The 27085-nt window shown below is 39.4% G+C and overlaps 1 long non-coding RNA gene across 1 annotated transcript in view; it reads right to left on the bottom strand.

Annotated features, from left to right (window-relative positions):
* Positions 1–27085, bottom strand: part of LOC141811047 (uncharacterized) — a 104353-nt gene that overhangs the window by 30664 nt on the left and 46604 nt on the right. Inside the window, exon 2 of the long non-coding RNA XR_012600142.1 lies at positions 8254–8318. This is a non-coding gene — a long non-coding RNA (uncharacterized LOC141811047). The remainder of the gene's footprint in view (positions 1–8253; positions 8319–27085) is intronic.

Genomic DNA, 27085 nt, shown 5'->3' with positions numbered 1-27085 from the left:
CAGACATAAGCTTTACTTCTATCCTGTCACAGGAACTGTGTTGTCAGAGGCTGAACCCAAACCATGAATGCTCACAGAGCATATAAACAGAGACGTGTCACTTTGCAATCACGTGCAATCCAGCTTTCTGTGGTCAGCCTCCACATTGATACGCTTCTGTCAGACACGAAGGGGAAAGAACTACATTGCAAGCAATGTAAAAATAGCCACCATTGGATGAGGTTAGGTTGAAAGTTTAACCTGAGGGGCCTCTCTGATTACCAAGAAACTTTCAGGTTAGTTTTCATTTCCCTAACCTGACAGGCTAGTAGGTCAGTTTCATATACCCGCCACAGAAATATTTCACTAGTCCATCTGGGTCGCAGCTCTCCGGCTTTGTTTTCAGAGGTGGGACCTTCAAGAAAAATCAGCAGCTGGTGATTGGACAACCGTTCTGATTGACAAACTCACCACAGACCAATCCACATCAAGCCACAGTATAACGTAGCTTATGTGTGCTGCTGCTGAGAAATAATAGACGAACAACTACAGGAACACAAGAAACGGCTGTGATAATGGCGTTAGACAACTGCTGCCTTTTTTGTTAAGTTAACTTAAGAATCAAAGGAACGCTGACAAGTACTTAAGTCTGCTGACGTCACGTCTGCTCGTCACTCCTGCAGCTCCCGCCTCTCTTCCCTGATTGGGCCGGTTAGACTTTAGCCGAGTGAATTTGTTGGTCAATGAAGCCTGGCAAGATGGACCTGCTGAACTGAATCAGGCAGGTCCATCTGCTCTGCAAGCTTATCATTTCTCATGCAACCTTTCAAAATCAGGTGGTAAGAGCTGAATACCTTCAGTTTCCATCAAAGAGCCCATCGCTACACTATCACCCATTTTACCCTCTGTTGCATTCACTTGCATTTTACCCATGAAATAGTACAACTATACAGTTTAAATACGATAAACAGACATTTAAGACGTGACTGCCATGTACTTGTCAAAAATAAAGCAACCTCTTGGTAAAGCCTAGTCTCAAATCAACAGCAAAGTAACCAGTAAAGGCTTGAACTGCAATCTTTCATCAGGTACAAGCAACGTATGACTATGCTATGTCAGGGATGTGCTGGAGATGGATTTACAGTCATTTTGGGAAGATGAAAGTCTAAGGGTCTGTGAGGAATTTCTTGAAAAGCTAGCATTAGCACTAGCAAGTGGAACTCCCCATCCTATGAGCACTTGCTCCACACTGTTGCCAGGACATGACTCTTAACCAGACATGTGTTGGTATTAAAAAATGGAGATCAAATCTTTTTTTAATCCTACATAACTCTTTCCAAGAAGAATTTTTACAGAATACAACATGACCAGGTAATATATTCATCAACAATAACATAGAGCTTTTGTTTGAACTGAGATAACAAGAAATCTTTGTAAACCCAGTTATTAGCCTAGTTTAGTAGCTGGCTATGTTTAGCCCTACAGCTAGTTCTCTGAGATGTGTCCTCACCTTGTAATGTTAGCAAACCCAGTGCTCATCTACCAAGCAGAGCTAACGTAACCTCACTCTTCATTTTATTGATAGACCCTTAAGTTGGAACAGACCACTGCAGAATAACTGCTGCATGTGGGTTGGAATGAACATCATCTCACACAGCTTAACCCGTGTTTTGGCCTTTGGCTTGTGTTTTGCCTTTTTGCTCTATCACTCTCCTGTTTAACTCTCCTCCGCTCTTCTGTCCTTTTTTCTATCACTCAGCTCAACTTTATTTATGAAGTACTTTAAAACAACCACAGCTGAAACAAAGTTCTGTACATAAAAGGTGGTGCAGGAATAAATAACACTGAAACAATTGATAAAAAACTAAAACAAATCTTAGCACTAAAACATGAGCAGAGTCTCAAGGTGGGTTAAAAGCCAAAGAATAAAAATAGGTTTTAAGACATTTTTTTTAAAAAAGATCAGTTGTGTCCACCATCACTATAATGAATTGTTTTCAGCAAAGAAAAACTCAGAATTCTTACTGCTAAACTTTGTTAGGCTGGTGTGAAGTTGTCATGGGAACTTTTGTGTGCTGTAAATCAATCTGGTCCTGTCCAACCTGATCACGATGCTGAGAAAAAGCATTCAGAAATAACCTCTATCAGTGCTGATAATCTCATTTTCAAGTGTGGATTATGATCTGGTATATATCTAGAGGTGAGACTTTTTCAAGATCACTTACAAAGTCCCTTTAAGGCTGTGCTAAAGTTGAGCAAAAAAAAGTCTGAAATGCAGAGTCAAGACAGACATTTGACGGTAGGAAAGTTCGAAAGAACTGGGTTGATGAGGTTTGTTTATGTGGGTGGCAGTGGTGGTAAAGCCACAACAAGTGAGGAGGTAAAAACAGAACAACACAGTCAAGGCTGTTTGACATAGATAAATTCTGCTTATTCAGAGTAACCGGAGGGTGCGGAGCAAAAATAATAGGGCCATTTGCAGGATGGAAGCTTGCCAGATCTCATTCTTTTGTTGAGGGGATGCAAAGCCAAAAAGTGCATTTGGGAAAGCTGATGAATATACGCCAATACGGCATTTACTCCATATTTTATTCCTGTTGTTTTAACCCAGGCTGCAGTGTTGACACAAAGCATCAAATCAGAGTCTTTCTCTCTGCATTTAAAGAACAGTTCTGTTGCAAAGCAATCAATAAATCCATACATCCCTCTCTGTTCAGCCACTATGTATGATTGACTTCCGTGGTGATGTTATTGATTCACGTACACCTCTATAACTACGCTTTTGCTACCTGCACAGGAAGCAAACCAGGCGTAGATCATTGTTAAGTCAAGCTGGACCTTCATAGGTCACTGACAGAGATAGATATGAAATAATATCTTTGCAAAGGACCCGCATAAAAATCCATCACACGAGGGGGGACAAAGAAGAGCCCCTGTTAACAGCTTAACATCAGGAGGCCATGCTGGGAGGCATTTTTTAGGAACTGCTGCTGGTAGGAGCTCTGATTGGAGAGACATAATCTGGTTTGAGCTTTTGGGCTTTTGGTTGACAGAGCCAAGATCCATTGTGACGGCTTACCCTGGCAGGTCTAAATGGATGATGCCTTAGTGTCACCGGCTCAGTTACGGCTTGTAATCCAACAAAGCAGGGCTAAACATTTATTTCTTCTTGGTTGTTAGTGTTTAAGAAGCTCACGGCTGACTAAACTAAGAAAGTGGTTTGGACACTACAAGTCCAAAAAAATTAGGACCAGAAAGTTGGTTGGACAGAACTTGGATCATCATTGGTACAGGATGTTTGCAGAGGACAGTTAAATATTTTGTGCTTATACAGACACAAACAAGGCCAGATTTTGCAAACTGAACAAACAGAGACAAAAAATAGGGAATACAATTTTGAATAGTAAATCAATTTTAAGCACTCACATATGATCAGACCTGCAGAATTATTAAGTCTCAAACAACAATGTTTGATCACTTTGTCTTTACAAACTAAGTCTTTGGTTATTTGACTGTCAGAAAACCAGAGCTTTATTTATACATCACAGATGGCTGGGGGAATATGAAATAAGCCATGTCTCGCAGTGTCTTCTGTGCAATATGGTCACACAGCTGTGGATCCTGGTTCCATTGTTGGGTAAATCCAAATTTAGCTGTCCAGTTGGCTGCAAACAGCTAGCCTGCAGCATAATTCTTTCACTGGGAAGCCAAAATGCAGAAGAATGTTCGACATAGATTATGCTAGAAGCCTGTTGAATTTTCAACAATGAAATCCAGTGTAATGTTGAGGAAGGAACAATGAGCTGTAGACCTTTTTTGGTTTCTCAGGCTGCTTGTGACGTCAACTCCTACTGGTTGACTGAACTCTACGCTGTAATCAGGACACAAAAGAAACTTGTCTTATGTTCTGTCTTCACTGCTTAAATTACTGTTTTTAGTCTCATTTTGAAACAATACCTCTCTAAATGCACCCCTTTAAGCTCCTTGATAGAGTGGATGGAGACTGATCATTTTGTGACATCTTTTGTCTTAAAAATGCTATTGCTGAATTTAAAGGATTCAAGCTTTGTATGGATAGCATTCACTATTACTTTCATGTTAGTTTATAAACAAACTCACTGTGAAAAACTTAAGAGAACTCTGAAAACTGTGCAGGAAATTATTCAAGTCTTAAGAAATGCAACCCAGAGAAATTCAGAAATATATAAAATGCACCAAAGAGAAAAATCAAGACATAAGGTTTAAGTGGTTGAGCACCCCCAAATCTAAAATGAGGCACAGACTGCAGTGGAAGAGAGGCAAAGATCTTTCTCCAAGGCTCATTACTCCCCTCATAGCATGCCAAGTGCTGACCCAGCAACATCCCAGCCCCCTATCCTCCTCTTGCCCTTCAACCCCCCTCCTCCTCCTCCTCCAGCAGGTGAGGGGAGTCACATGCTGGAAGGCACCCCCGCCATCAGCCCATTTGGTCTGTGACACCCATAAAAGCGATGCAGGATGGTAGTGCTCCAAGAGCCTTTGAAGCAGCCAATGGCTACTTTAATGGATGGATACACTATTTAGCTTAATTCATGCTCTGTTAAAGCCTTACAGGGAGGATTTGACCTCTCTCAGGTTAAATAATGGTCCCAGCGTAGATGGGACAGTCGGGGGGCAAGGAGGAGATAAATGCGCTGTGACATTCGGCTCACTCCAGCGTCCCCCGATGTGTGATTTGAGAGCAGTCTATTAGGCACTCGCTTTGCTTAAACATGGGAAGAGTTATTAGACGGGGCAGCGATGACTGGGGGGCTGGGCATAAGGCAGCAGCTGAAGAGCGGGTGTGGGCAGAGCTTGACAGCGATTCATCAAAGCAGAGCTGGAGAAAGAATGCAAGAATCCACTTAAGGAGTTCATATGACAAATGTGAAAGCTGTGCTGCCATCATGTCATTAGGTTTTCAACTGTTGGCCCTGTTACATGATCTCCAGCAAATTACTGACACCTCTAGACCAGGGGTGGCCAAATTCTTTTCAGTAAAGGGCCAAAAAAGAATCAGAGAGGAGGGTCGTGGGCCAAAACTAAACATTTAGGTTGCAGTTCATGATATTAAATATGCACTTTTCTTAACTGTATTTCACAGTATAAAGTTACTGAACAACCATATGACACAAATACTAGTCCTATGTCTCCAAAGACATTTGGCACGATACAGCCTAAACAGCATGGGACACAACATGCTCCAATGAAACCAAAATAGTGCATTTTCCATCCCTTTAGAATAAGAAATAGTAATAAAACTGGATACCTGCTCCAGATTTTTTCCTATGAATGACGACTGTATCTACATTACTTTAAAAAAGTATGTAATAAAAAATCAAACATGGGCAGTGGACTGAAAAAAAATCGCTCGCAGGCCAAAATTGGCCCGTGGGGCCCAAATTGGACATTTAAAACAATTACAAAATAGCAACTCTTGGGCAGTATCTCACCATTCTGTTTTCACTTATATCCTTGAGAAGGTAGCCTACAAAAGCTAAATAACTAGCAAACCCTTTACAGCTTGCATAATGCTAATAATCAGCAGGGTTTGATTATCTAAATTACTGTAATTGAAAAAGATTTAATTAGCTGAAAATAAATGCTGGCTCATATATATTTTTCTCATTAAAGGAATGCCACTTGTTGCTCAGGAAATTCAACTTAAGTGGACAAAATCTAATAAGCTGATGGAGTGTCTCGTCTACCCAAGGAATAACTTACATCTGAAAAGTCAGACATTTTTTGTGATATTGTACAGGTGTTGGTCCCTAATTCTTGCTAAAAATTACAGATTTCTGTCTCACATTTAAATATGCACATATCCATTGTGCATACAAAGGAATGACATCACACCCTTTTGAGTGCACACTCCACACTATTGTTTAAGGCCTCTAGAGACCGCACTTAACATTTGTGGGAATGATTTCACTGATATGACATCTCACAGAAACTAGCTTCATACTTAACTTCAAAGATAAACAGACATGGAGGGTGAATGGAGCTGTGCTCTAATCAGAGCTATTGTGGGTATACAGCTAGAGCAGTGTTTCTCAGTTCCAGTCCTGGGGCCCTGCATGTTTTAGATGTTACCCGAATCCAGCACACCTGATTTAAATGATCAGCTCGTCATCAAGCTCTGCTCAAGCCTGATAACGAGCCATTCAATTGAATCAGGTGTGCTGGAGGAGGGTAACATCTAAAACATGCAGGGCAGGGGGGCCCCAGGACCGGAATTGAGAAACACTGAGCTAGAGGCAGACAACACTGGACTTATAAACCACAACCATATCCAAATGACATCTCACACTGGGATATTACTTCGAAATATAGTTGGTTACAATAAGTCTTAAAAGTGATTCAAAATCATTGAACGTGGTGTATGGTCAGAAAATTCTGGGAATTTTCAGTTTTAAGCTTTCCACATGAATTTGAAGAAAGAAAGGAATTTAAGGGAGTAAACTGGGAATTTATAATAAAGAACTCAAAAGTAGATGGGGCATATATATTGTAGCATAATTTAGGCCAAAAGAACCACATCCAAGTTCACTTGCATGTTAATGCTATTTCTTATCCACATAGCAGTTTTTGGTAGATGAATACCACTGAGTGTAATGCCGCCTGAGGTTCGCATAAAGTCATTCAAGTTTTTATCAAAAAATTCATAATATCTCAACATTTTCTGGAAATTTACCACCCCTTTGTGACCCTAATGTGTTGCCAGCCTAGAACTCATTTCACAGCCTAATTGTGATGGGAATATTTACTGCAGAATGACCTAAATTACACTAACTTCTTAACTCAGTATTGTAGCAGCAGCTGTTTGAAATTTTGCATTCAAAGTAAAAGAAAAAAATCAATCTTTTCAGATCACATCTTACAAACACACTTCCTCTCGCACATAAACGAAATGACATAAAATGAAAATCAATACATTTCCAATTTTCAAGGCGAGGTTTATTGTGTTTGTTAGTGTGTTTAAATTTGTGCTAGAGAAGAGAAACTGAAACTTAAGTATCAATGTGTACACCCAAACATTGATCAATACTGATCCCAACGTTGGCATCAGTACATCAATATTTTAGATTGATCAGTACACCGCTACTCATAGCTTTATATAAACATCTTTATAAATGGATCGAAGAGCCGCACACCGAAAGGCAGAGAGCCACATGCGGCTCGCAAGCCACAGGTTGGCCACCCCTGCTTTAGCATACAACCTTGCAATGCTGTGTTAATGTCCAGTGTGGAAAATCACCTACTCTTCCACACAGTCACAAGGATGCATTTAAGTATCAAAACATGGTACCTTGTGATTCTACGTGAATCGATTCTCTGTACCTAATAAGGTACCTAATGCGGTACCCATCCCTTGCCTTCACGAATAAAGCTCAAAAGCCCAAAAGGCCCAAAAAAACAGCTTTTCTGTAAGTGTTCCACTATTGGATGACCTTTCTGCTTCCAAAAATTCACATTTTGAGACTGTTGTACACACAGTCACAAGGAGGGTCGAATGTGTAAAACTGTTTTCACCAATACTGAATGACGGAAAATTGTGACTCAATTCAGAGTGCATAGTGCAGTCCTGTCAGAATAAACTTCAGCAGTGTAAAAAATCAACAACATCAACAAAGCATAGGCCAGGAAGACACCGAGTGATTACTGCACTCATGACGGTCACATTTCTTTGTTTTGAGTTTTTTTGCTTGTTTGTTTTGGGGATTTTTGGAGAGGGATCCAACATGACATAAGTTGGTGTCCACATCTACATCTTGTTCGCATATTTTGCTTTGCATACAAAAGAACACAGCTGTGTTTTGTGGCAAGATCCTCTTTTACAAACTCCACTAACTTTCTAAACAGTTACCTTGCAAGGCTTTTCTGCTTCTGCAATTCCTGTTCAAAGACAGAAGCAACTAAGATCGAACTCGCTTTCAACACCTTACCCTGTATAACTCCTTCATCCTAACATCATTCCTGCTACCAGATCAGAAAGAAGCGAGAAAACAAAAACAAAACCTCAATATAGCAACGAAACCAGTTTTGTGTCTCTAGTTTCCATGATTTCTATGTTTTGCAGAATGAAGTGACAAACAGTGAATGTAAAATTATTGGTTTCTCCACAAATATTTGGAATTCTGTGAGAGAAGCTGTAAAAACTGACAGAAACAACTGGAAAGTTTTCTTACTTTGTGGCACTCAATTTCCATTGTTTTACATTTGGCAAACTGACTCTTAAGAGTAAGGCTTACTTGCCTCTTTGAGTGGCAGCTCCACTGAATCACGCTGAACAAAAGCAGTCCATGGGCGCACAAATATGTCTGAAAGAAAAAGTACATGAAAGGTTATTTTTTGACAAAAAAATAAAGGAAACCAAGGGTAATAAACAAAAACCACCACTTGCTCATCTGTCAGTCGCTAGCTGAAGGAACAGCTAGTGGTAGAAAGCTTTTTTACTTCATAAAACTGCAAAATCTGTTAATGCATCAGTGATTATGTTTTGTAATGGCACTTTCAATTGCTGTTTTTTAAATGAAAGCTACAGGTAATAATCAAAAGAGTTAAAAGAAAGCTGGCAAGGTAAGTGAAGCCACTTTGTTCTGCAGCGTGTATTACACAATGTTTCTATGATTTAGAAACTTTAGTGTTTTAGGAGTTTTAAAGTGACAAGTCAACAAGGTTTTTACAGCTAATAATGAGAGAAAGATTGTTTGATTAAATGTTAATGATGCGAGAATTCATAGCACCATCGCTGCTTTGTTAGATAAAAAAGTGCCCTTGATTTATGCTTTTGATTACGACTAGCTTGCTGCTAATTTATGGTACAATAAATTGAAATTATTGTTTGAAGCTCTTGTGCTCATTAACAGTGAATAATTACTCATATTTTATGTTGAAAAGTGTGAGGAATTAAGCATTTAAAGGGCCTGTTAAAATGTAAGAAAGGAGCCATTAAGTCAGTGACCCATGAGTGCCAAAGTATGAGAACACACAGCCCTGTCCTTTTCCATCCCTGTGAATTCATCTTCACCCTGAGGGGTCAGGAGGAGTCTGTTTCTTTAGCTGCAGGTTAGCGAGGACGTGTGTGTGTAAGGGTCAGGCATAGTTTGGCCACGCTGTCTCTCTCCATCTTTCTCTCTGTGCACAACCTAACATCCGCCCCCATCTGCATATTCCCCGAGTGACAAAACTAGTTAGCTGAGTAATAAATCAAACCTCGGCTGCCCAATTTAGTTTCCTAATGCAATTAATAAGTGCTAAAAGCATTTAACTGGTCATAATTTGCGGATGCCACTTTGAAGTGACTATTTAAGGAAAACTTTGTGTGCGTGTAGGAGAAAATGTTTTGCTGGCACTGATATCTTTGCAAGGAGTTGTATGCAACTGCATGCATCGCAAGCCACAACCGGAATACTTATCTATATAATTAACAAAATACAGTGGAGGCAGGAAAAAAATGGATGGCTTCATCAAGATCCATCAACATGTTATAATCAGTGATGGGGAATTACAGATAGATCTGATAAAGACTTAGTAATCCAATCAAGTTTGAGGGCAAAAAGTGGAAAAGGGGATTTGGTGCAGCACACTCACATGAATTCAGAATCGCTTTTATTCGCAGAGTACCTCCAGAATACAAGGAATTTGACTGCGGTTAACCATACCCTCACTGTACAATCATTATTAACACATAATAGATATTACAAAAATAGAAAAAAATAGAGCTTAAGTAGTAGAAAAAATAAAGATAGTAACAATCATACTGCTAATACAGAGAAGAATAAAAAAATAATTAAGCATGTTAAAATAAAATAAAATTTAATTTAACTTAATTTAATTAGATTAAATAAAATTAAATTAAATTAAATTAAATTAAATTAAAAATTAAAATCAAAAATAGTGCACTGATGTCAAAGAACTGTGCAATTTGCAAAAGAAAAAAAAAAGAAACAATTGTGCAAAGAGAAACAGAGCTTATTTTACAGGATGTCAGGTAAAGGTAGCACATCATTTCTGATCTATTGAAAGGGAGATACTGTATCTGAACTTAACGAAACATCTAGACATTTACTGTTCTTCTTAAATCCATATTTTTTCCCTGATTAGACTTCCTGATCCTGGCGTTTTAATAAATGACTTTTCTTCTAAGTCCCCTGCATTAATCATTATCGACACCTCTAACACCGCACTACAGCCTATCAAAAAGATTGACCGTCTCAGTTAGGATCTATCAATTAAATCTCTATTACTTCCGACCCAATCCTTGCAGTCACTTCCAGACTTGTTTAATCCGCTTCCTCGCCTCCTCTCTGCAGCACACCACTGCAAGCAGAGTGCAGACAGCAGCAAGCAGAGGGAAGGCGAGAGGGAGGAAGTGGAGAGGGGTGAGTGCTGAGGAGCAGAGCTTGTCATGAGTGGATTTATGGCTGGGGAGACAGCGGCGGGAGGCGGGCGAATTGATGGGTGACACATAATCAGCCTCCTTATCGCAGCCCCGCAAAACTGGATTGCATCCAGAGGCTTGTGATCCGTCCGGATTTGGCTAATGTCTCCCACTCCTCTCCTGAGCCCCGACAGCTCTCCGTTATCAGGGCCTGGCCTGGGCTTCCTCTCCTTCCCTCAGACTGTTATGCCTCCACCCCTCAACCCGCCGCCTCCTCCATGCTGTCTGCATCTTGACAGTGTGTCAGGTAAAGAGGCAACTAAGGGTTTGTTGACCAGCTCTGTCCATCCACCTCACTTCCTGCCTCCTTCTGGCTCTAAAATACTATTTTAGCCTCTCTCCAACTCCCTCTACCTTTTTCAGCAGACTCCTTTGAATGCCACACCAAAGTTTCCACAAAATAAACCTCCAGATTTCTGCCTCAAATCACTTTCAAATGTTTTCAGGATTTTTGGCAGAAACAGAACCAAACTGTAATGTGTCACTGCTGTTGAAAACAACGAAATGAGTCTTTAAACGATTCTTGTTTGCTTTTAAAAACCCCACATGCCAGATTTTGTCTGGGATGTTTATTGTTTCGTGACTGGAGTTACAAAAGCACAAGTTGAAAGACGGAAGGAGTGAATCACAGCTTCCAGCGTGGCTGGGTTCAAAGTTTCAGAAAGCGGTTTTGGGGTGAAATGGAGCTTTCCTATGACATAATGATCTGGTTCACTCACATGAGCTCTGCACTGCTCCCAGAAAACTCACGACATGGATGCTGGAACATGCAGTTTTCTGTAACGTGTTAAAGAATTAACTTGGACGACTGCAAGAGGTACAGACGCGAAACTTGTCCAACTAAACCACTTCAGACATTCACCAGGGGATTCACCTCCTGGGATTTTCACGCACAACCATCTCTAGGGTTTACAGAGAATGGTCCCATAAAGAGAAAATATCCAGTGAGCAGTTCTGTGGGCCAAAATGTCTTGTTGATGCCAGAGGTCAGAGGAGAATGGACAGACTGGTTGGAGCTGATAGAAAGGCAACAGTAACTCAAATAACCACTGGTCCCAACCGAGGTCTGCAGAAGAGCATCTCTGAACACACAACACGTCCAACCTTGAGGCAGATGGTCTACAGCAGCAGAAGACCACACCGGGTGACCCTCCTGTCAGCTAAGAACAGGAAACTGAGGCTACAATTCACACAGCAACACCAAAACTGGACAATAGAAGATTGGAAAAACGTTGCCTGGTCTGATGATGATGAGTCACGATTTCTGCTCCACATTCAGATGGTAGAGTCAGAATTTGGTGTCAACAACATGAAAGCATGGATCCATCCTGCCTTGTATCAACGGTTCAGGCTGCTGCTGCTGGTGTAATGGTGTGGGGGATATTTTCTTGGCTCACTTTTGGCCCCTTGGTACCAACTGAGCCTGGTTTAAAGTCCACAGCCTACCTGAGTATTGTTGCTGACCATGTCCATCCCTTTATGGGCACAGTGTACCCATCTTCTGATGCTACTTCCAGCAGGATAACGCTCCATGTCATAAAGCTGGAATCATCTCAGACTGGTTCCTTCAACATGACAATGAGTTCCCTGTACTCAAATGTCCTCCACAGTCCCCAGATCTCAATCCAACAGATCACCTTTGGGATGTGGTGGAACAGGAGATTCTCATCATGGATGTTCAGCTGACAAATCTGCAGCAACTGTGTGATGCTATCATGTCAATATGGAGAAAACTCTCTGAGGAATGTTTCCAGTACCTTGTTGAATCTATGCCACGAAGGATTAAGGCAGTTCTGAAGGCAAATGAGGAACATAAGGGTAAATGGAAAAATAAACTGAATCTATTGTAGATTCAAAGTAAAACCTTTAGCTTGAGTAGCAGATGCCATGATAAAACATCTCTATTGAAGTAAAAAATATATATATATATCAACACTGCCAGAGACGTACTGCTGTAATTGCTGCAAAAGGTGGACAAACAAAATATTAACGTTAAATATAGATAAAAACAGTAGGAGTCTCTTCATCTGATCTGATATTTGTTGAGTTCAGAGCAACCAGCAGCATGTCTTCTGATCACGCTTTGAAAGAAAAAATGTCAGCATTTTTAGATCTGTGAGGTGTTCTGATCGTTTGGCCACCTCTATATATCCAAATTATTAACCCAAACTGTAACTCTATACACTCAGAACATGTTTCAGTATCATTTTTTCTCCAACACTAAGCAAAATCAAACACTGCTCTTACATCAAAGATCTTGTCATGCCCACCTGTTGCAATCTTATTTGCAACCCCCAAAATTCTGGACTGTGGTTGGCTATTTTGCAATTTCAGAGGCAGGACTGCTGACCATTTGAACTATGTTGCAAGAAGCTGCTGTAGCTTAATTTTTTCATCTACTTCAACAAATGTTTTCCTTTTTCTTTTTTTCAAACATTGCCAGGTGAACTGAAATTACATATAAGATTACATAAAAAGTCTCCTGCCTGAATCACTAATTTCTCTAACACCACACACTGGAGTAAATTTTTTGTCTAACCTGGGAGTTCAGATAGGTATGAAGAACACAAGTTCGCCCAATCAGAGGCAGAGCTCAGCTGATTGACAGGCCTTATACCTGTGAGTGTGGAGGTTCAAAGCCTGCCTCATTTACAATATAGCCTCAACCATCCTGTTCAGAACTGTTTCAGAAACAGACAGGTGATGTCACAAAGACTACGACCATTTATTACACAGTCTACTGACCACACACATACTTTTTGGATACTCGTAAAAACACTAACAGTTTTCCCACTTTAATGCATAAATGCACAATACTAGGATTCTCAACCAGAGGGAAAAGGCTGCAGTTTGAAAGTACTTGACTGAAAATGCTCCTCTGCAGGAAAAGATTGTTTTTCCTCCTATATTTCTGCGTGGGTTGCACGGCTAATCTAATACAGGCTTTGATCTCTGCTAGCAAAAGGAACAAATGCTGTCCCCATGTGTTGTAAGAAATAATGAATTGGAAAATTATCTACCACATGAAAACATAAGTCCATAGCTTTGTTAAATTAACGGTGCAGAGCTGCAAACCCAGGTTTTTCTAGACCCCTGTTAGTCAAACTCTACCAGAGGACTCCACCAGTCGGGTCCAAAAAGAGGCTACGTCTCAAAAAGGTCTTTGTATAAATGCATTTTGCTGACATGGCCAATCTCCACCTTAACTCCGGTACAAAGCAAGAAAATTAGCACACAAAATGACACCGTTCTGTGGCACTTTCTGAGCTTTCTGTGTTGGCAAGTAGAATGCAGAGACAGTAATGAGCTTAATTGCTTTGCTTCAGAGCTAACATGAAGCTGCGTTGCCAGGCTGCAGAGCTGAAAACATTTACAGCCTCGCCTGAGTGAGACTCATCAAATAAAAAGACAACATACCAAGAACAGGCTATTGAAAACAACAAAATGCTTATTTGAATAACAGAGTATTCAGTATCTCCAGGACCATTTCATAGAGCTAATGATGAAAACATATCAATCTTCACCTGGAGACAGGATGGAACCAATGCAATAATACTGTAATAAGCCCACAAACACGAGCCTGTGTTAACCTGTTTGGTGCTGAATAACTCAATCAGCTATTTACAACAGTGAGTGGAAAAAGACACTGCTGTTTACTTAAATACAACCAACAGTGATCTCACAGTTTGCCTTATTCACAGTTAAGTGCTGACACAAGGCTTCAGCACTTCATGGTTCATTAAAGCACTGTGCAAAGATACAAAAAGACACAGTAAGCAAAAAGTCACATTTCCAGTCATGTGATATCGCTTGTAGCTGATAAATGTGTCGGAAATTGAGATTGTATTGACGTTGAATCAAGTTGAAACATATCCCCCTGTATGATCTCTAGCTTGATTTTGTAGAGTAACATACCAGGTTATAATGCTGATCTGGGCTGTCTCCCTATACAACACAAAACAAAACCAGCCAATGTTTGCATCATACAACACACTTATTACAAAGGAAATACATTTACATATAAATTGAATTAAAAGAACATCCACTCTGCTGTTCCTTAGTATCAGTGAGTCTTATCAGTAGAGAAAGAGGTGATTTAGAATAAAAAAAAATACTGTTGACATTGCATTACAAAAGGGACAACAGTGCTATTGTTATACTGTTGTATTGGAAAGCATTACCAGCAGTGCTGACAAAGTCAGTCCAGTGAATGACCTCTGAGTGAAATACCTAAGCTGCATGATGACTTCTGAGTTTTGATGGATTTACATGTTGACAGACTTTCATATGAGAAAAAAAATAAAGCTGCATGAAAAGGCGAAATCTAACAGTGAAAAAGTTGGACATGTTGAGTTCGCTTCAAAACAGAATTGAGAACAATCCTGCAAAATAAAAATGCAAAGGCAGAAAAACATCAATAACTCCACAAAATCAGCTTGAAGGTGTGTTTGTTTTTAAAAGCAAATCAATGGAGAGCAGGTCTCTTTGACTCTACTTTTCTTAGTTCAAGACAACTTTTCACAGGCTACAAAGTGCCGAGGTAATTTATTTTTTTAACTGTTACATAGAGCTATTTTCTGAAACATGACAAACTTCGTTTGTACTATAGTTTAGCAGCTGGCAATATGTAGTGCTACTCACAGCCTGGTGCCCTGAGACGTGTCTGCGAATTGTATTGTTAGTGAATCCTCATTATGTCCTACCAGTGCTTACAACCTCACCAAGCAGCACTAACAGGACTTTGCTCTTCAAAGACTCAAGTTTGAACAGACCACTGCAGTATAACTGCTGTATGTGAGCTGCAATGCACGTTTTCACAAACAGCTTAACCCATGTTTTAGCATTTAGCCCGTGCTCTATCACTCTCCTGTTTAGCTTTCCTCTGCTCTTCTGCCCTTCTCTTTTTGACAGACCAGCTCCAGTATCCAACATTACTACAGAACAAAAAGGTCAGATCTTGTTTTTGACTTGGTCTGCCAGTGAAGTTTAATCACAGGGGCCTTAGGTCTTCATGCCATATATGGGAACATTAAAAACCAAGCGGCAACTTTCGGTCTAAGAATATGAGACAATGTGGAAGGGCTAAAATCTGCTGTTTCTCGAGTGTTCGCTTCAGGCTGGCTCCAAAAGTACAGGAAGTCACATACACACCAAGCCAAAAAAATTTACAGCCTGGTTCAAAAAACATCTCCTGTCTGAGTCGCTAATTTTACTCTCGGCACACACTGTACGGGGGGTGAATTTCTTTCTAATGCGGCCGTTCAGACGATATTAAGATCACGAGCTCCCCCAATAAGAGGCACAGCTGAGGGTCATGTGACCAACAGGCGCCCTAGGCAAAGCCCTTGCCCTTGCCACTACCAATATGGCGGCTATAGCTGATGTGCTTCATTTTCCGTTTCAGAAACAGACGGGTGACTTTGGCGAGACTACGTCCATGTTTTATACAGTTGATGATTAAAACCCAATGACTGATACTTTGAAATTGGTTTTGAAATAACCATTTCATTGATGCTAATAACGTCATTTTAAATAGTGAATTATGAATTTGTAAATATTTAAAAAATGGACTTTTTAAGATCAGTTTTAAATTCCTCAAAGTGCCTTTAACAAGACAGGGAATGTCTTTAGTTTTTTTTCTTTTGTTTTTTATTTTGTTTTTTGGTGTTTTGTTTGTTTTTTTTCTGTTTTTTTTATGTTTGGTGGCAAACTGAAGTATTTGACACATCCTCAGTGGTGCCATTGATTAAAGGCTTAAAGGTCACCATTTTTAATACTATTCTGATGGGGAAATAGAACTAATACAATCCATCCAGCATTTTAAAATGTTTAAAAATTATTATATCATGAATGTGTACACCAAAGGGTAATTCAATCTACTGATGCAAGATCCAAAGTCAACAACACCAAATCCTGTTGTCATCGTCACACTAAACCCATCGTGGAAATTTGGAACCTCTGGACTAGAAGTAACCAACTTTAAGCCAGGACAGACGGTATAGCAGATATCAGATAAAGTCTGTCTCTGTGTTTGTCATGTTGACCATCTTTGAGATGTCAATGTTCACATCTTAGATATGCAGAATAATGATGAGATGAATTATATTCTCTGTTTCAGAGATTCCAGAGCACAAACAGTGAGACGTGAAGATGTGTGCTGCCATTCTGAGTCCTGCACTCTTTGATTCTCCTTAATGATGCTGAAAAGTGGCCGTATACAAAAGGTGGCTACGTGACTGTGCCTGCTATCTCTCAGTCAGTCATTCTCCACATCCTCCTCCTCCTTCTCCTGTAGGGCTGCAATTTTCCCAAGATGCAACAGCCGAATGACAAATGGTTGCTTAAAAAGCAGTTTAAGAGGATTACTGTCTCTGTGCTGTGTGTGTATGTGTGTGAGCAGAGTGTGTGTACGCGTGAATATATGAGAGCTTGAGTGAGAGAAAAGAGAGGCCAAGGAACATCAGCCCACCCGTACTGATTTATTGTTTGAGGCACTACACGAGGAAAACATTTACTTTGGTGAGTTAGCTTAAGGAAGGAGGAACATGATGATTTACTTCATCACCAAGAAGTGATGAAGCCCTCTGGAGGCTTGCTACAAATTTTCATAGCTGTAAAACAGCCCAAACATCCATCCACACTTGGTGTGTTTGAGTCATTGTAAATACAGTTTCAACGTCCCCCTCCTCGCTTTGGAAAGGTTTTCAAAGATTTCAGAGCCAGGCTCAAAGAGGAGGGTGTTTTGATACTAGAAGGTGAAGTCTGTGTTGAGCCTGATGGTTTGCTTTGAAAAATCCATAAGTATGACCTTCTATGTGCTTCTTGAAAGGAGCATTTAGATGGTGGAGCTCATTGTCAGGAACTTTGTTGTAATCCCTTCTGATGCTATTTCTTTTTAAAACCAGTGTGGGTGTTTGCTCAGGGCAGAAAAATGATTGAATTCTGTTGTTTTGGACCTGGAAGATGGGCTTTCATTTTCTTGAATGAGTGCCCCATGACAGCCATTACTTATCACACAGCACCATCCCATATTGATCACCTGCAGTGGTCAGGCTATCTGATACCACCTTGTCTCAGCCATCAGCTATGGAGAGATTCACCAAGACAGACAGAAAAAAAAAACTTGTCCAGAGAGCACATATCATGTGTGAAGGCATTTCTTGTCAAAACACAGCCCTCAGTATTGACTACAGTGATGGACATATTTGACCGCTGGAAGTAAAACACTGCAACCAAATAAAGGGAGTGAAATTCAACTCTTCCCATGTGCCCCGCACAAAGTTAATGTAATTATGAATGTTTGATGTGGATCATGGGAACTGCTTGCATTATGATAAATAATAGGTCTGTCCATTTATAGAGAATACTGGAGTTGTTCGTGTGGGCTGCTTGGCAAGCGTGGCCTGAGGTTTGGAAGCTAACATGGTGTATGTGGTCAGCAGGTCAGATATGTCTGGCAGCTCATTGTTCAACTGTTCCACTGCCTGCAGACTCAAAGTGCTTTCTTTCAACAAGAACAATACTTCTAGAAGTCAGCCTTTGAATGTAAGGAAAGTTACCTCTGGACATAATTTTAACAGAATGTCAAACTAGTCGAAGTAACTGTGGAAAAACTTTTTCGATCTTCTACCTACTTCATTTCTGCACCATATTGTACGGCCAGGCTAAAATGCCAATTTTACTATTTAGATTTTATAGTTGTATGATAATTATTTGTTAGAAAAGTTAAAAATATACATATATTCAGTGCTGATATTATGGCATCTATACACTTTTATCTATAGTTTCTTGACAGTTCTGTCTTGCTCGTAAAGGCCCTTTCAGGACTTGATAAGTAATAATGAAATAGTCCTATTGTGTGATTTATATACTCCTATGTCCATTATCAATGGTTTGAAACTAGCTTATCTGTATTAATAAATGTATTTCTTAGTTTCCATGGTTGACCAGACTGATGTATTTACAGCATATGGCTCAAAAGTCCCTATGACAACACTACGCTGAGCAGCAAAGTTGAGCAGTGAGAAGTAAGATCTGTCCTTTTCTCTGAAAATAACAAATGTTTAAAAAAAGGATGAAGGGCAGAAGAAGGCTAAACGGGAGAATAATAGAGCAGCAGTTATATAAAATACGACTTTGATGTTTCAGTCTTATTTAAATAGTCTGACTCTTAAATAATTCTCCTGTTCTTAATCCATGATTCAAATTGATATCAGTGCCAATAATCTGTGACTGCTAAATGTATTTCTCATTGCTGGTGCTCAGGTTTGGACTTTCCCCAGATAGAACAAATCCATTTACCTTAAGTCCCTGTTGGGGCTGAACGATTTTGGAAAATAATCAAATTGCGATTATTTTGGACCAATATTGCAATTGTGATTTAGCATGTGATTTTTTTTTTTTGGGGGGGGGGGGGGGGGGGGGGGGGTGTTTATCCTCCATATTATTTATTTAACACAAGCAATAAACTGTTCTATAGTATGACCAACACAACAAAAGATACTGTCAATGTATAAACAAGTCTTTCCTGTAATGAGATGAATCGATGCATGAAATGATATGATCAACGTATCTGACTATTACAATCACAGTAGAATATCGACTGATTGATTGAACTTCAAGCAGAACAAGAGGCCTAGTATGAATAATAATCTAAAAAGTAAATATGAATCCTCTCTTCTATGAATCTCACACTAAATAAACTGCAAAAATGTGAATAAGACCAAATCTCTGGCTAAACTATTGAAATATGTCAACATGTGTCATGCACTGTTTTAAGAAATGAAAAAGAAACAGTGTGAACATAAATATCAAATGTATCAAAATCTTACTGATCTCTCATCAGTAACAAAACACAAACTTAAGTGCAGAAATGTAAATAAAAAAGCTTTGGTTCAACTACTAAAATATGTAAACTTTTGGAGTGCTCTTTAAAATGCACTTTAAAACTTAAAAAAAAAATTGCAGCTTTTGGGATTTGAAAACTGCATCTTATTACATTCTGACACTGGCTGCCAAAGTTTAGCAAGCGAGTTGACCAAGTGAGAAGAAAGAAGTGACTTTTTCTTTGAAGAGAACTTTTTCTTGGATTTATTTCACCGTAATGGCAGACGCTGGGGCTGAACAGTCAGACAGAAAAAGGACAGAAGAGCAGATGAAAGCTAAACAGTACAGTGATAAAGCACGGGCTAAGACGTTGGTTAAAATGTCTGTGTTTATGTCCGTTCCAACCTACATGCAGCAGTTATTCTGCAGTGGTCTGTTCAAACTAGAGAGAATAAACTGAAGACTGAGGTTACGTTCGCTCTGATTGGTAGATGACTGGCAGGACATGACCAGGATTCACTAACGTTACACATTACCAAGACGTCTTAGAGCACCAGGCTGTGAGGAACATTAAACAGATAGTCTACTCACCTTCTGTATATTAAACCTCACTACAAACTGAGTTAACAAAGATTGCCACTTTTCAAACAATAGTGCCATGTTACTATTAATTAAGACATTTCCTCCTCACTTTGAATAATGCAAAAAGTTTTCTTGAACAAAGAAAAGTTGTGTTGAGACGAGGAGTTACATCCCAACAACAGTGGGTGACTGTGTTCATGGGTAATTGAGTCTTCATCCCTTAAAAACATTATTGATCCCAGTTAGCCCTCAAAGTGCCATTGAATAGCACACTTGGTTTATATGGAATAGAAAAGCATAAATGGAAACTTCTTTTAAGGAAACACCTTTACTCCCAGGCTGTGTTTTAAATGTGTGCTGCTGCTGTCCTCCGACTCAAAAGAATATATTATTGTCATTAGGTGAAACTCCCATCTGCTTACAGTATGTATCACCTTACAAGTTCAGAAATTTTGATCTTTCGTCAACATCTTCCTCTAATTTCAGCTCAAAAAATGACATCTCATTGAGGCTGTGATAAAACTTTCAGCTCATGATTTAGTTGTATTTTTGTCTCTTCCTCAGCCTGCAGACCCAAACAACTGATCAGTGTACAGCAAGCAAAGCAACAGGTTGCTCACATCATGTGAAATCAAAGAGGCTTTATGAATTAAAGTGCAAAATGGTGAAGTGCAAACTTCCACACTAATTACTGACTTGGTCAGTAGTTGACAGCAAAGCTTTCCAGCGCTTGGGCTCTGGAAGTGTAAGCCCCCAAATACTATTATTGACAAGTGGAAACTACCTCTTTAGATGTAGATTTACTGCTTTAAAAATGAGGGACCAGAAGCTGTAGACTGGTTCCTTCCAAAATTTGAGGGATGTGACAAAAATGTTTATCAATGTTAGTTCAAACCCAAAAAAAAGGTTGTTAATTACTTAGGGAGTCAAAACAGTTTCATAGTGATTGTCATCAAAAGCGCAGTTGATTTGTCGCTTTCGCAACTGAGAAATAAGACTGCCAGCAGGGCTACAAAGCTGCCAAATTGTTACCACTTTGGCAACTAGAGGCCTGACTGTGAGTGAAAAAGAAACTTCAAAATGCCCTGAGGTGACATCAGGAGGTGCCAGCTCATGTGTCGGGATGGTATTCATAAAAGCGACGTTGCCAGAGAGCAATTAGCTTTGTATGTCATTTGTAATTCTTTCAAGAATGCAATTTAAGCCAAAAAAGAACAAGAGCTAAATCTGGTGTATTTTCCCTTTCACACATAGCAGGAAAGACTGATTCAAAGAATGCCTTAAAACCTACACTGCTGCATACCAGGACACTTGCTGGTAGGAAAACCTGTCCGACATTAATAAATTGAGGTGAAAAGAGGAGGGAGCATGGAAAACGTCCTTTGTGACACCTCCGCTCAGTCTGGTGAACACGCATTGAAGTGCTCCCTCCCTCTCTGATCTATGGACTGTCAGGATGAATATTTGCAGAAATTCTTTATCCCATTTCTGCCGCCCCACTATGAAATACCACTGACACTAGCTTAGGGAAAAGGGGAGCTTAGAGGAACCATGTGACACCTCTTTACACTATGTGGACATAACAGTTTAAATGAGAAAACCTGACAATAAAAAGCGTGGTAGTCTGATTCTAAACCCATGTTGTGTTGTTTCTCCAGTTTTGTAATGGGGAAAGTGATTCACGCAGTCGATTCAGCCACCAGCACTGTGGCTGAAACCTTGACATTTTGACTCCAATTTAGGCCTGGGATTATTCACCGGCAGGATCCAGTGAAGGCAGCGTGCCCTCCGGAAAGGACACATGTGGCTAACCTCAGAGCAGCAACATCCCTCAACAACAAGTCTCTCTCTTTGTTTGTCTATTTGTTCCACTCAGCAAAAATACAGAGATAATTTAGTGGTTAGCGTCTCTCCACGGACACACACACAGGGACCTCCACTTTCTTCAAACTAAATAACATCATAGGGCCCTTGTGAGTCGCCTGACTTTCCTGAATATAGGAAAAAAATAGCTGGTACAAAAAAAGGACTGCTAAAACAAAAAAAAAAAAAGAATGCATCCCCAGTGAGTCCCCGGGAAAACAACTGTCAGTTTGGGCTTTGTGTTGATTTGTGGGTTTTGGCAGCCTGACATGGTCATTAAACAGAGGCCACTGTTTACCACACAACCCAACTATGGTGGCCAAAGTTAATACTTCCGGATGCGACATGTTTATTTACAGCAAGTCATCAATATTTAGGAGCCAGACAGTGTTTGTATATCTGTCTGAACCACTTTTGATAACATTTACTATACAGTGAGCAAAAAGTAAAAGACTATGTTCATTGTGTGGGCCAGGAAACAAAAGACTGACAACCTTGAATAACTCTTCAGTGAGACTGCGCAACGGTGTGTGAAATGCTGTCTGTGTTAGTGGAACAACCTCTAAAGTAAAAACGTATGTAACCTTTAATTTTCACAATTAAGACCATTTTCTTAAATGGTTACCAGCAATGTTTGACCATCCAAGCAAAAATTTGTATCAAACCTCCAACCTCTGGTTATGATCTCCCTCATTTGTTGCACTAATTTAATCCAACAGTAAGAAAAACTAACATCCTACCACAAAAGACTTTCATTCCCCCTCGTCTGCACTGTTCTAGGGTTGTAACTAAAGCAAAAAGGTCTCTGAGAATCTACGACAGCTCCACCAACATTAACATTTTCATTCTCCTCTCATCGCTAACAGCCCCGGGGAGACTCAACCATGCGTATTCTATTAACAAAAGGCACGCCCAGTGCTCCCAAGTCTCAGTCTCGATTCATACACATCCACAAATCCCTTGGCAAAAGCTGTTTGTGTTCACTAGAGCCTACAAGAGGGACAGAAAGAAAAAAACACACAGAGACAGACAAAGGCGGAAAAAGGGGAAAAAGATGTAAGAAAAGCTGAAAAACAAACCTACAGATAAATGACACTTTTTGCATCAGTACACAGCCCATGGCCCAGCTTCTTTACGTTCTTCTGGGGAAAACCAGCTTTTGGCTTTGGAGGCTAAACTCTAAACTCTCAGTAGACTGTAAATCCAATAAAGCACCACACACCTCTAAATTTCCATGATTATACCTGCCTGCTCAGGAGCTCAATCTAACAGTTCAGTCCTCTGTTTCCTTTCCCACTCATGTATGAGACTGCTGTTTGAAGATCCCTAAAAACAAGAATCATATCTCGAGTATCGATCACTGTTTTTTAATTTTTCAACTCTAACCCTGAACAGCTGATTTCTCTTACAGCACACACTGTACAGAAGGTACTTTTTTTTTTTCTAACTCAGCCGTTAAGAAGATATTAAGAACGTGCCCATTCAAAAGCCCAGCTCAGCTGATGGACAGTCAATCGCCCTACAGCTGTTGGTGTGAATGCTCAAAGCCCCCCTCATTTCCACATAGCTTCCATTGATAATTTGCTTCAAAACTCTACTTCAGGAACAGACTGGTGAAAAAAGTCTCGGGGACTACATCCATTTATTATACACATGCAGTAAAGGAGCAGCAGATTGGACTCGAATCGATTTTGACCACTTAAGATTAGGGATGGGTACCGAATTAAGTACTTTTATAGGTATCGACCTAATTCCGTCAAAAGTACCAAGTACCAATTCACGTAAAATCAAAAGGTACCATGTTTAGGTACCTAAACACATCATTGTGACTGTGAGGGAGTGGAAGAGTTGGCAGTTTTCCATGCTGGACATGAACACAGCATCGCAAGGTTATATACTGAAGAATAGATATGTTAAATGGAAAATAATTTAGATTTTATTATTAAACAAATTGATATTTTTTTTACTACATAAACACACAAAAATACAGAAAAGTGGTACTGTTGAGGACCAATACCGATTGATTGCCAGGTACCGGGAATCAGTACCGTATCGTTTCAAATCTGAAAGGTACCCATTCCTACTTAAGATGTATTTGCCATCGCGCTTGAAGTACATTTGTTTTGGATCTACAACCCGAAAGTCAGTAGACACTATATGTCATAGTTTGAATACCCAAAGTTAGGGTGCTTTAATCCATATCCCTCAAGCTAATTCCCCAAACAAAGCACCACAAACAGAAAAACCGTTACTGTATTGTGTGAACTGTCAGCAGGATGAGCCTGTGCTGAATGCACCGAGAGTGCCGTTGTATATCTGACGTTGGTTGCCATTCATTACAGTGCTCGGCAACTCGGTTTAACTATCAGCACCTTTTGGTGCTCCCTCAGATTGTGAGTGGCCGTTCACTGCCCCACCTTCATTAGTTATAAACTGAGCAGTTCAGTTCATTGTTCATGAAAATATTAGCACAATGAACGTGTCCAATTTTACTCATTCACAGACAACACTGTATATTTGTGTGTGTTCTAGCTAAATTCTAGCAGACTATTGTTAGAATTCACCATGCCCAAAAACAAAGAAACACTTTTTAACCATTTAAACTCACTTTACTACAGAAAACGATACAAACTGAACCAAAAGCCAACTTCCAGCATGCTAGTTATGCGAATACTTGATCATACAGTTGTTTTAAAATTTGTTGTAAACACATCTGTGATGAACTCAAAAAGCAGACACAACGTATTGTGCAAAATACTAAAAGGTAAAACCAAAGTACACTAGAGTTCAGGTGAAGACGTGAGAGATCTTACAAGAAGCTCTTAAACAAAAAAGAAACAATGATTTTGCTAGAAAGTATTTGGTTTTAACTTGTAATCTTCCATCTAGTCTTATCCTTTGGTTTGTGAATTTTCCTGATCCTTATTATCTCACGTTTCAAGTGCAAATTGTTAACTGAGTTGACTTTAAATATGCAACCTTTAAGTTAGAGTTGACATTTAAAGTGAAAGTTTAAGGTGGAGTACAGGCTGCACAATCAACATGTTTTTCATTATCAACTGGATTCGAGCACTCGCTTGTCTCATGCACATACTGAATGTATTTACTGTGCATTTCAGTGTTTGCCTACCACACAGAGCCCTGGTTACTCACAGCATGCATTCACACCACACCACAGCAGCAAGCAGTTAGCTACAGTCAGATAAACTGATGTTACTTTGCTGTGAAGGGAGATGAAGGTTATTATGCTTGACATGTTGACAAGACATGTTGAAAAATACAGTATTCATGTTATTTCTAATTATTCTGGACTCAGGAGAGACAACTTGTTTTGAAGATACAGAGACAGGTAGGATGTAAACACGTCAAACAGCAAGGACTAATGTTTCCACAAGCAGAGAAGTTGAAGGTCGTCTTGATCACAGTTTTCATTCACAAGAGCTGATCGTGCTAAAAGTCAACATTTAGCTTCAACTGCTGTTGCTTTCTTTTCAGACAGCTGAATCTGATGCACTGTGCTCGTAAGGTAAAATGAGTGTTTTGCTTCCTGGAGCATCTTTGTAGGTTTTTGTACTGCAAACAGGCGGACAGCAGGACTCATTTTCTTCTCTGATAGAAATTGAATGCATAGTTAATTTCACAGTGGGTACAAGTGAAGCCAAGTGGAATTGCTGATGGTGGAAGTTGTATGCCCAGCAGGTGGGCAACACATCACTGACATTTGCCTCTATTCATTTGTGCTAGGTCTCAAGCCTGCTGTGAGCTCGACCGGTCTGAATAGTAAAATGGTCGCCCCGGTGAAGAAACAATCACACTTAAGAGCTGCCTTCACACAGGCTGCAATGAAACGTGCATGGTCGTAGAGAGAATGAATTTGGGAATGGCTTCAGGTATATTTTAGGCCAATAACAACCTTAAGTCATCACTTTATTAGTGTCCTTAAGTCTGTGGCAAAGACAAGTTTTCAAATGTTTACATTAAAGGTTGTTCTGTCATAAATATACTTTTAATGCCAACAATACAGCGCCATGATGTCCAGACCCAATGTCAGGATTAGGTGTCCGAAACAGAAAAGATTTTATGTATTCAAAAATTAAAAAAAAAAATTAAAAAAAAAAAATCTGAATGAGAGTAGAATAGCCTTTGTTCACCAAGTATCTAAAGAAAAAAAGGAAATTGACTGGGGTCTATACCACACTCTTTCTGTACAACTGTTGTAAATAAACACTAAATACTACAAAAAAAAAAAAGAAAAAGTTTAAATAGTAAGAAAAAATAATAATGATTAAAATAATAATCAAGAACTTTGTATATATATATATATATATATATATATATATATATATATATATATATATATATATATATATATATATATATATAGATATATTTATAGATATATATATAGATATATATATAGATATATATAGATAGATAGATAGATAGATAGATAGATAGATAGATAGATAGATAGATAGATAGATAGATAGATAGATAGATATACATATACACACACACATACACACACACATTTCAGCTAAAATGAAAATAAATGTTAAAAAAAAGAAAAAAAGTGAATCCCACAGAAAATTTCAAAACTGATTCAGTTGATTTGCAGCAGATCAGATTATCCCATCATTACAGTAACAAGTCTTACTCATGCACCTGCTCTTGCTGCTTTTTTTTTTACAAAACTTGAGCTCATACAGCATTACATGTGAGACCCAGCTTTTCATTTTCAACAAACTGAATCCACTAGGTACGAAAATACTCATCAGGATATAAACATACAACTTCTGCAGCCACAGCTTCAGCTCACAGAGCCAGATTTTAGCAAAATCAACTGTTTTACAGCAGCTACTGCAACTCTCCAGGAACATGTTATTACACCAAAAGCAAAAGCACAACAAATACAGAACCGTCAGCTGCAAGAAAAGAATTGTATGGAAGTACGTTGGCAAAAAAAAAATGGCGGTAATGATATTTGGTGTTAAACATGTACACCAAAGAATACTAGTTTGTTGCTTGACCACATGCGCTTAGAGCACAAGGAGAAAACACCAGGAACAGAAAACAGGCAGTCTTCCATCACGTCATTTGCTAGCTCTGTTATTACATGTCCTTGTGACGAAACCAGGGCTTCAGAGAGCTGATGGCGTTTGTCAAACAGGAGTACAAGCCACCATCACCGAGAACAACAGCTGCAAGAGTGGAAAAGATGTATGTCAAGCCTATAATTACAGTGTGAGAGGTGTGTGTCCGACCAACCCTTTTTGTGGTTTGTTTAAAAACTTTTAGATCAAGGTTCACCTATGTAAGATACCAGGTGAGCAAGTGGTACAACAATTTTCCAAGCACTGGTCCTTGGTATAA

Source organism: Halichoeres trimaculatus, unplaced genomic scaffold (assembly GCF_033239565.1).
Source record: "Halichoeres trimaculatus isolate MK-OKI-2021-1 unplaced genomic scaffold, fHalTri1.1 fHalTri1_scaffold_22, whole genome shotgun sequence".
Taxonomy (NCBI): Eukaryota; Metazoa; Chordata; class Actinopteri; order Labriformes; family Labridae; genus Halichoeres; species Halichoeres trimaculatus.
This window is presented reverse-complemented; position numbering and strand designations above follow the sequence as displayed.